Source organism: Apodemus sylvaticus, chromosome X (genome assembly GCF_947179515.1).
Source record: "Apodemus sylvaticus chromosome X, mApoSyl1.1, whole genome shotgun sequence".
Lineage (NCBI taxonomy): Eukaryota > Metazoa > Chordata > Mammalia > Rodentia > Muridae > Apodemus > Apodemus sylvaticus.
Window position 1 is genome coordinate 106,027,615 of NC_067495.1, and position 11,052 is coordinate 106,038,666.

At 40.6% G+C, this 11,052-nt stretch overlaps 1 pseudogene; it reads right to left on the reverse strand.

Moving 5' to 3' along the window:
• Positions 1 to 437: 437 nt before the first annotated feature.
• Positions 438 to 1,074, reverse strand: LOC127674635 (glyceraldehyde-3-phosphate dehydrogenase-like; annotated as a pseudogene).
• Positions 1,075 to 11,052: the final 9,978 nt, after the last annotated feature.

Below are 11,052 nucleotides of genomic sequence, written 5' to 3' on the forward strand. Positions count from 1 at the left end.
TATGAGACAGTCTTTAGAGCTGTTCACTGGAGGCCAGCTAATCACCTATTTTCATAGACTGATATTGTTTCTCTTCAAGAAATGAAGCAGAGATATGGATTGGAGCAACTTACACAAAGCCACCTCTAGCTAGTGAGAACCAGAGTTGTACACTGCCATTATTTTTTGGGGGGGGGGTGCAGCAAACTTTATTGATGGTATTCAAGAGAGTACCATCATTAGGCCTCTCCTGCTATTATGTAGGTCTGGGATAAAAATTGTGAGGGAGATGCTCAGTGTTGCGCTAAGTTGGGACAGGGACTCCTCAGCAGCTGAGGACCTCTCTCTTACTCTCAGTGTTCTTGCTGGGGTGGGTGGTCCAGAGATTCTTCCTCCTTGGAGGCCATGTAGGCTACAAGGTCCACCATCCTGTTGCTATAACCATATTCACTGTCATATCAGGAAATGAGCTTTACAATGTTGTCATTGAGAGCAATTCCAGCCCCAGCATCAAAGTTGGAGGGAGGAATTACTGTTGAAGTTGCAGGAGGCAACCTGGTCCTCAGTGTAGCCCAAGATGTCCTTTAGTGGGCCCTCAGATGCCTACTTCACCAACTTCTTGATGTCATCATACTTGGCAGATTTCTCCAGGCAGCATGTCAAATCCACAACAGATACATTGGGCATAGGAGCATGAAAGGCCATGCCAGTGAGCTTCCTGTTCAGCTCTGGGATGACATTGCCCACAGCCTAGGCAGTACCCGTGGATGCAGGAACCATATCCTGGGCAGACCCAGAGACATAATTCCACAACTTTCCAGGGGGGCCATCCTCAGTCTTCTGAGTGGCAGTGATGACATGGACCATTGTCAGGAGCCCTTCCATGATGCTAAAGTTGTCATGGATGACCTTGGCCAGAGGGGCTAAGCAGTTGGTGGCACAGGATGCATTGCTGACAATCTTGAGTGAGTTGTCCGATTTCTCATGGTTCACACCCATCACAAACAGGGCATAGGCAGAATGGTGATGGATGACCCTTTTGGCCCCACGCATCAAGTGGGTCCTGGCCTTCTCCATGCCATTCTTGAAAGACATTTTCATTTATAGGTCCACTATCTGGAGTATATTTCATTATTAATCATTGATGAACATTACGATGATTGAAAACTTTAAAGGAGAGGGTAGATCTTTCCATTGAGATATATTACATGTTATAGATAAATTAGTAAACCAAGACATTGTTGATTTGTTGAGCTTAATAGTTACTATGAATTGTTAATTTTGATAATTAATTTGTTCTATACTCCCATCTTTGCTCTGGAAACAAAACTTTGGTCATATATAAGGGTTATTTACACTTATTTACACTTAATTAATTGAGGGAGGGATACAAACCATACATAAATGTGGGTAGTGCCAATCCATGGGCTGGATTCTAGGACTGGATTTCAAAATGATTCCATGTCCATGCATGGAAAAAAATTCTCAGAAATGTGCAGTGGGATTAGTAAAAGATGTGCTATTGTTGAGTGTAAAAGAACTGAAATTTGGGTTAGGTTATTATGGCAATTATCATTTCCTAACTTTAATGCAATTCCCCTTCTTAACACAATGTTTAGTTCAGCTGGTCTTTTTGCGACATTCCCATGTTTCATTCACATTTCTTGTTAAATATATTTAAAAGCCAGATATGTTGGATCATACTTATGACTCTAAAAGCTGAGGAACTGGAATTACTGAAAATTGAGCCAAACTTAAGCTATATGGTGAGCAATAGCCAGGCATTGAACACAATGTCGGACCCTCTCTCAACAAAAATGTATTTCTAATGGTATGAAAAAATTCAATGATAAATGTGATCCATTATAAAAAGGTAATTATGTATTATTTTGTTGGAATATACACACTTAATAAACAATATGACTAAATGTCCATATTTCCTAGAATTTCCAAAAATTTATTGGTACAAGAAATACATGGGGGCTTCTCGTCTCCATCTGTATTTGGGACCTGGCGCTGTTCCACAGCTCTCTGTACTTGGATCCCGCCAGGAGAGAGCTAGTCTCCCAGGAGAACTGTTGCTTCTAAGCTCAGAGGTGAGATTGCCACTTTCACTCCAATGACAGTACAAAGTGGGTCAAGCCAGGAGTGCGGAGCACAGGAACAGTTGAGCAACTGGGATGGGATCCTTCTGGTCTCCACCTGTACCTGGGACCTGGGGATGTCCCACAGCCCTCCACACCCAAAATCTGCCCAGGAGAGAGCTAGTAGTTCCAGGGGTACTGACACAGGATTACAGGCCCATAGGAGGGACAAGTTCTAGTCAGAGATAGCAAGACCAACTAACTCTAGAGATAAACAGATGGCAAGAGACAAGCGCAAGAACCTTAACAACAGAAACCAAGGCTACTTGGCATCGTCAGAATCCAATTCTCATACCACAACAAGTCCTGGATACCTCATCATACTGGAAAAGCAAGATTCACATGTAAAATCACATCTCATAATGCTGATAGAGGACTGTAAGAAGGTTATAAATAACTTCCTTATAGAAATACAAGATAACATAGGAAACAGGAAAAATTGGTTTTGTGTTTCCTTTTAATTGAAACATTAAAAAAATTACAAGAAAGCATAACCAAAGAGGTGAAGGAATTGCACAAAACCATATAGGATCAAAAATGGAAATAGAAGCAATAAAGAAATTACAAAGGGAGACAGCTCTGGAAATAGAAAACCTAGGAAAGAAATCAGGAATCATAGATGGTAGCATCACCAACAGAATACAAGAGACAGAAGACAGAATCTTAGATGCAAAAGATGCCATAGAGTATTTTGTTCCCCTTCTCAGAAGAACCGACTTACCCACAATTTGGTCTTCCTTTTTCTTGAGCTTCATGAGATCTATGAATTGTATCTTGGGTATTCAGAGATTTGGGCTATTATCCACTTATTAGTGACTGCATACCATATGTGTTCTTTTGTGATTGGGTTACCTCGCTCAGGAGGATATTTTCTAGTTCCATCCATTTGCCTAAGAATTTCATGAATTCATCATTCTTAATACCTGAAGAGTATTCCATTGTGTAAATATACCACATTTTCTGTATCCATTCCTCTGTTGGAAGTCATCTGGGTTCTTTCCAGCTTCTGGCAATTATAAATAAGGCTGATATGAACATAACATGTATCCTTATTACATGTTGGAGCATCTTCTGGGTATATGACCAGGAGTGGTATGGGTGGGTCCTCAGGTAGTGCTATATCCAATTTTCTGAGGAGCCACAAAACTGTTTTCCAGAGTGGTTGTACCAGCTTGCAATCACACCAGCAATGGAAGAGAGTTTCTCTTTCTGCACATCCTTGCTAGCATCTGTTGTCACCTGAGTTTTTTATTTTAGCATTCTGACTGGTGTGAGGTAGAATCTCAGGGTTGTTTTGACTTGCATTTCCCTAATAACTAAGGATGCTGAACATTTCTTTAGGTGCTTCTTGGCCATTTGATATTCCTCAGTTGAAAATTTTTTGTTTAGCTCTGTACTGCATTTTTAATATGGTTAGAGCAAATATATCAATAAATTATAGAGCAGAGACTGAAGAAACAGCCATCCAGAGACTGTCCCACCTGGGAAATCATCTCATAGACAGTCACCAAACCCTGACCCTATAGTGGATGCCAAGAAATGCTTGCTGAAAGGAGCCTGATATGGTTGTCTCCAGAGAGGCCCTGCCAGAGCCTTACAAATACAGAGGCAGATACTTACAGTCAACCATTGGACTGAGAGCAGGGTCCACAGTGGAGGAGTTGGAGACAGGACTAAAGGAGCTGAAGGGATTTGCAACCTCATGAAAAACAACAATATCATCCACCAGATCCACGAGAGCTCCTAGAGACTAAGCCATCAACCAAGGGGTACACATGGCTCTAGCTGCATATGTAGCAGAGGATTGCCTTCTCAGGCATCAAGGGGAAATGTTCCTGAATAGAATACCAATAGCTTATGCTCTAAGATCAAGAATTGACAAATGGGACCTCATAAAATTACAAAGTTTCTGTAAGACAAAGGACAATGTCAAGCAGACAAAACGGCAAACAACAAATTTGGAAAGGATCTTCACCAACCCTAAATCTGACAGAGGGCTAATATCCAATATATACAATAAACTCAAGAAGTTAGACTCCAGAGAGCCAAATAACCCTATTAAAAATGGGGTGGAAAGCTAAACAAAGAATTTTCACATGAACTTCGAATGGATGAGAAGCACCTTAGAAAATGTTCAACATCATTAGTCATTAGGGAAATGCAAATCAAAACAACCCTGAGATTTCACCTTACACCAGTTAGAATGGCTAAGATTAAAAACTCAGGAGATGCCGGGCAGTGGTGGCGCACGCCTTTAGTCCCAGCACTCTGGGAGGCAGAGGCAGGTGGATTTCTGAGTTTGAGGCCAGCCTGGTCTACAGAGTGAGTTCCAGGACAGCCAGGGCTATACAGAGAAACCCTGTCTTGGAAAAAAACTCAGGAGACAGTAGGTGTTGGAGAGGATGTGCTGGTGGGAATGCAACCACTCTGGTAATCAGTCTGGCTGTTCCTCAGAAAACTGGGCATAACACTTCCAGAGGACCCTGTAATACCATTCCTGAGCATATACCTAGAGGATTCCCCAGCATACAATAAGGGCACATGCTCTGCTATGTTCATAGCAGCCCTATTTATAATAGCCAGAAGCTGAAAAGAACACAGATGTCCCTCAGTGGAGGAATGGATACAGAAAATGTGGTATATTTACACAATGGAATACTACTCAGCAATTAAAAACAATGAATTCATGAAATCCTTAGGCAAATGGTTGGATCTGGAAAATGTCATCCTAAGTGAGGTAACCCAATCAGAAAAGAACACACATGGAATATAGTCACTGATAAGTGGATATTAGCTCAGAAACTCTGAATACCCAAGACACAATTCACATATCAAATGACTCTCAAGAAGAAGGAAGGAGAGGTCCTTGATCCTGAAAAGGCTTGTTCCAGCATTTTAGGGGAGTACCAGGATAGAGAAGTAGGAGGGGGTTGATAGAGTAGGTGGAGGGAAGAGGGTTTAGGGAACTTATGGGGAGAGGGGGAACCGGGAAAGGCAAAATCATTTGGAATGTAAACAAAGAATATAGAAAATAAAAATTATAATAAAAAATGGGGCACAGATAAACAGAGAATTCTCAATTGAGGAAACTCAAATGGCTGAGAAGCACCTAAAGAAATGTTCAACATCCTTAGTTCTCAGGGATGCAAGTCAATACAACCCTGAGATTCCAGCTCACACCAGTCAGAATGGCTAAGTTCTAAACTCAGATGACAGCAGATGCTGGTGAGGATGTGGAAAAAGAGGAACACTTCTCCATTGGTGGTGGGATTGCAAGCATGTACAACCCCTCTGGAAATCGATGTGGCATTTCCTCAGAAAATTGGACATAGTACTATCTGAAGACCCAGATATACCACTCCTGGGCCTATACACAGAAGATGCTCCAAAATGCAATAAGGATTATGCTCTACTATGTGCATAGTAGTGTTATTTATAATAGCCAGAAGCTGGAAAGAACCCAGATGTCTCTACACAGAGGAGTGGATACAGAAAATGTGGTACATTTACAAAACAGAGTACTACAAAGCTATTAAAAACAATGAGTTTATGAAATTATTAGGCAAATGGATGGAACCAGAAAATATCATCCTGAGTGAGATAAACCAATCACAAAAGAACATACATGGTATGCACTCACTGATGAATAGATATCCCAAAAGCGTGGAATACCCAAGATACAACTCATAGACCAAGTGAAGCTCAAGCAAAAGAAAGAACAAAGTATGGATACTCTGGCCTTCTTAGAATGAGGAACAAAATACCCACAGTAGGAGATACAGAGACAAAGATTGGAGCAAAGACTAAAGGAAAGACCATCAGAGTCTACCCCACTTGGGGATCCATTCCATATACAGTCATCCAAACCAGACACTATTGGGGATGCCAAGAAGGGCTAGCTGACAGGAGCCTGTTATAGCTGTCTCCTGAGAGGCTCTGCCAGTATATGACAAATACAGAGGGGGACACTCTCAGCAAACGTTTGGACTATGAACAGGGCGCCCAATAGAGGATCTGGGAAAGGACCCAAGGAGCTAAAGGGGTTTGCAGCCCAATAGGAGGAATAACAATATCATCCAACCAGTACCCACAGAGCTCCCAGGGTCTAAACCACCAACCAAAGAGTTCACACGGCTCCAGCTGCATATGTAGCAGAGCATGGCCTTGTTGGACATCAAAGGGAAGAGAGGCACTTCATCCTGAGAAGGCTCGATGCCCCAGTGTAGAAGAATGCCAGGACAGGGAAGTGGGAGTGGGTTGGTTGTTGAGCAGGGGAAGGGGGGATGGGATAGGGTATTTTCAGAGGGGTAACACAGAAAGGGGATGCCATTTGAAATGTAAATAAAGCAAACATACAATAAAATAAATAAACAAACAAAAATTACTCTCAAAATGAAAACAAAACAAACAAATGAAAAGAGAAAAATATACAAAACCAAATCAAAACAAAAATCCATCACAAAAACACATCAAGTCTGTTGCAAGATATTTCCTATCCATTCACATTAAGGCCGTGAGAGGTCAGTGATTGGAGGGGAGGAAGAAGCAAAGGAAGTGAGGGGCCGAGAAAGAGAGAGAGAGAGACAGAGACAGAGAGAGAGACAGAGAGACAGAGACAGACAGAGAGACAGAGACAGAGACAGACAGAGAGACAGAGACAGACAGAGAGACAGAGACAGAGACAGAGACAGATCTGCAGGAGTGGAGCAAAGAGGGAGACATTGATATCCAGATGGCTTCAGACATATTTCTGGTGTTTTGGAGAGGTTAGAAATATTGGGATAAGACTTTAGCATTGTAAATTGGCATTATGTAATTGGGAGTTTAATATACATAAAGATGTTTGGTTAACTATTTAAGTTTAAGAGTCATGCTTTACCATGTATTTGGGTGTTGGGCAGGAGTGTAAGGCTCCCGCCATTTACAGAGTCTATGGCAGAGAGGATACACAGCTGGGATGCTCTGGGAGCTAGCTGGAAGAGATTGTCTCAGTGGTGACAGTGAGAGTCACCCTGAGCTGGACCCACCACGACTTGGTACAGAGGCCTATCAGAGTGGTATATTTTATCAATATTTACCCATACAGGAGTCCTTTTGGTGTTGAGAATTTCTGGTTATGGGGCCTGCCTTGGAGTGTGGTTGATACATCTAGTGACATTTCATTGTAAAGAAATGGTTTTCCCTTTCTGAGCATATATCAATTGCACATAGATTCTGGGTTAGGGGTGGGACTTTGTATTCACTTCCCCTTCTCAGTACTGAGATTTTGTCTGGTTTGAACTGGTGCAGTCCTGTATGTGCTGTCACAGTCTATGTAAGTTCATATGTGTGCATTTAACCAACCGTACATTAGCATTCTTACAGACTTTTATAATGTCTCTGAATCAATCAAAATTTGAGAAAATTCACAAATTCACCTCAAAGACTCCAAAGCAAAGGTCAATAAAATATGTGCCTTATAATCATGAGGACTACATTATAACATTCCCTAGCCTAAAAATACATGATGCTAATGTATCCGTGTAGTGTTTGGGCTTGATATCTCATAGCAAGCCCATGAAACTGGGAACATCTGATTGAGATTCTTCTAGATTCTAGAAGAATTAAAGATGGTCCTCAGAATATGGAACATTTGGAAAGCCTACCATTAAACATTTTTCACAAATATCCAACCTCACTTACATATCTTAAGTAGCAGAAAGCAGGGTAAAAACTAACTATAAGGGTGACTAAAGCTATGCTGGAAGAAAATAGCACAGTACTGCCTTTGGAATTCATTTCTTTACTTTTTCCCCTGATTTTGTCTAAAGTTTAACCCTGCCTATAAATAGGGACAAACAAGAGAGCATGTGCATCAATAAACTTGATAACTATCTAAAATGGGCAAGACATAAAGAACTATTCAAAATCTAAATGACAAACTAGTATTAAAAGTACTATTTTCTGAAAGCAAGTTCCAAATACTCTTTCCTACTTTCAGGTATGTGTTTGTGTGTATATGTCCATTTACATATATGTCTGTGGCTTTATTTCTTCTTTTCTTCTGGAGATTATGTCTCTATTCAACCAATCCCAGTAACATCACCAAAAAATGCAGTATGATAACTTTTAACTTTTATCATATTATTCCCATAAAAGTGGTGAAAGGGTACATGAATATTCTGAAAAAATTAAACTCTATGACTAATACACACTATTTTTATATATTCCAAACTTTGTGTAAAACATACACTGTGAGCCAGTCTATGTTAGCTTGTGGAAAATAATGTTTAGAGATGCCCCAACATGTGACTACAAGTCATTCCTTTTTAACTTTCATCAAATATTGTCAAATTTATTTTCCAATTTCATTACCTATATATTTGATAGCTCCATAAAAATATTAATACCCAGGGTCCTGTCATAACTATCTCTTGAGAGGCTTCATCCAGCAACAGATGGAAACATATGCAGAGACCCACAGCCAAATTTCAGGAGAGCTCAGGAGTCTTGTGGGAGAAAGGGGGATAGAATTGAGCAAGCCAGAGTGGTCAAGGACACCACAAGAAGACCTGGAGCCATGGAAGCTCAGAGAATGAACCGCCAACCAAAGGGCATGCAGCGGCTAACCTAGGCCCCCTACACATTTGTAGCAGATGTGCAGCTTGGTCTTCATGTGGGTCCCCTAACAACTGGAACAGGGGCTGTCTCTGACTAGGTTGCCTGCCATTGGATCCCCTAGCTGGACTGCCTGGTTGGGCCTCAGTTGGAGGTGATGCATTTAGCACTGCTTTGCCTTGATGTCCCAGAGTGGGGACTTCCTCTTCTATGAGAAGGGGAGGAGGTAATGGAGAGAGGGATTTGTAAGGGTGAGAATGGGAGGAGAGGACGGGGGGGGGGGGGGGGCTACAATCAGGATATAACGTGAACTGATCATGAAAAATTAATAGCATTGCCAATCATTATTTCATATGGCTTTGGTCACTTATACTATTTTTCCACAGCATGTTCATGAAGATAAACGCTCCAGTTTTAGATGTATTTTGCCTCCATTTTCAACTTACTCAATAGTGACTTTTTGCCTGTGCAAGGGTCATAGCAATTGTTAACTTGACACAGCCTAGGTCACCTGAGAGGAATCTCTATTGGGGAGATTTCCCAAATTGATTTGGCCTGAGACCTATCACTGGAGAATTTTCTTGATTGCGTACTGATGTAGAAGTGCCCAGCCCACTGTGTGTGGTGCCATTCCCTGAGCAAGTGGTCTTGGGGTGCATAAGAAGTATAGCTAAGCATGAATCTGTAACTAAGTCCCTAAGCACCTGTTCCTTCAGCTTTCAGCTTTGACTTCCCTCACTGAATGGCTATGATGTGACCAAGGAAGGTAACTATACCCTTTCCATCCATAACTTGTTTTGGTTACAGGGCAGAAAGGAAAATAGAAAAACAATTTATATTCCAACAAACTGGGGTAATTCTTATTTCTCATCAATATCAATATCATTATTTTCACTAAATTACCAAACCAATGGATATGAAATAACTTTGCCTTGCAGTGAAATCAGCTGTGCTACTTACTGAATTGTTGTTAACATTAACTTAAAATTCTCTAGCTCCAGACAGTTAAATAACCCATCAAGTTTTCACATCACTTGATCATATCCTATGCTTTTTTTTTTTTTTTGAATTGGTCGTTTTTCCCTTTTCATATGCAGTTCTTTAACTATTTTAAACATTTGTTGTAAATCATTTTCCAGTCTGAGGTTGGCCCTTTTTGTTTATGAATATGTAGTACTGGCTAGCTTACTTCTTTATCATACACTCTGATTCAGGCTGCCTTAAGTAAAATGCTGCCTAGCAACGTAGGAGAATGGAAACAAAGCTTTGGCAAAAATGCAAACACTTCAGCTTGGAAGTGGCATATGTCACCATGCCTCAGAGCACACAGGCCAGATCTAATCACATTTCCACCCTCAGCCCAGGGGCAAGAAAAATCAATCAGACATTTTCATTGAAGAGACTTTATTTATTTAACAAAGTTAGGCATATTGATCCTTAGGCACACAGCTTCTACCTTTCATGCCTTACTTGGAAACCCTTTTTGCTTACAATTATGAATCTATTCTCTTTGCAATTTGATGATGTATTCATGTATGTACATGACTCTCTGTGTTTTATTGTGTATCTCTGTGTTTGTGTGAGTATTGATGCCCATGCACACCTGTGCACTTGTGTATGGAAGGCCGAAGTCAGAAGATTTAGTATCGCCCTTGATTGTTCTTCACCTCAGGTTTTCAGACAGGATCCCTTGCTCGACCTGGAGCTTGGCCATTCGGTTAGACTGGCTGACCAGCTGCCCTCATGTTTCCATCTACTCAGCACTGGGATTGCAGGCACACACCACCATGCCTAAAGTTTACAATATGACGTTGGCACCTCATGTTTTTCAGCAAGCACTTTACCAACTGAACCATCTTCTCAGACAATTATAAATGTGGTTTTATTTATTACTATTATTATCATCATCATCATTATCATCATCATAATCATAAAAGGAGGTTATTTTCCATTTGAGTTGTTAAGGTGTTAGAACCGATGATCATCATATCAAATAAAATTATCCAGACTCCAAAAGACAACTATCTAATGTTTTCTCTCATATGTGAAATTTAAAACAAACACACACACACACACACACACACACACACACACACACCATGAAAATAGGAGAACTATTCAGGAGGGAAGAGAAGAAGGTAATTGGGGTAAAGAAAAATATTACTTATCCTGTCAATATGGATTTAAGAATTTTATAAATAGGTATGGTATGAATAGATTTTTATCTTATTTCCCAAATGAATAGCATCCCAATACCATTTGCTGATTTGCCTATCTTTTCTTCACTGATTTTAAACAATTTTCTCCTAGATCTAGTTTCCTGTAATAGTGA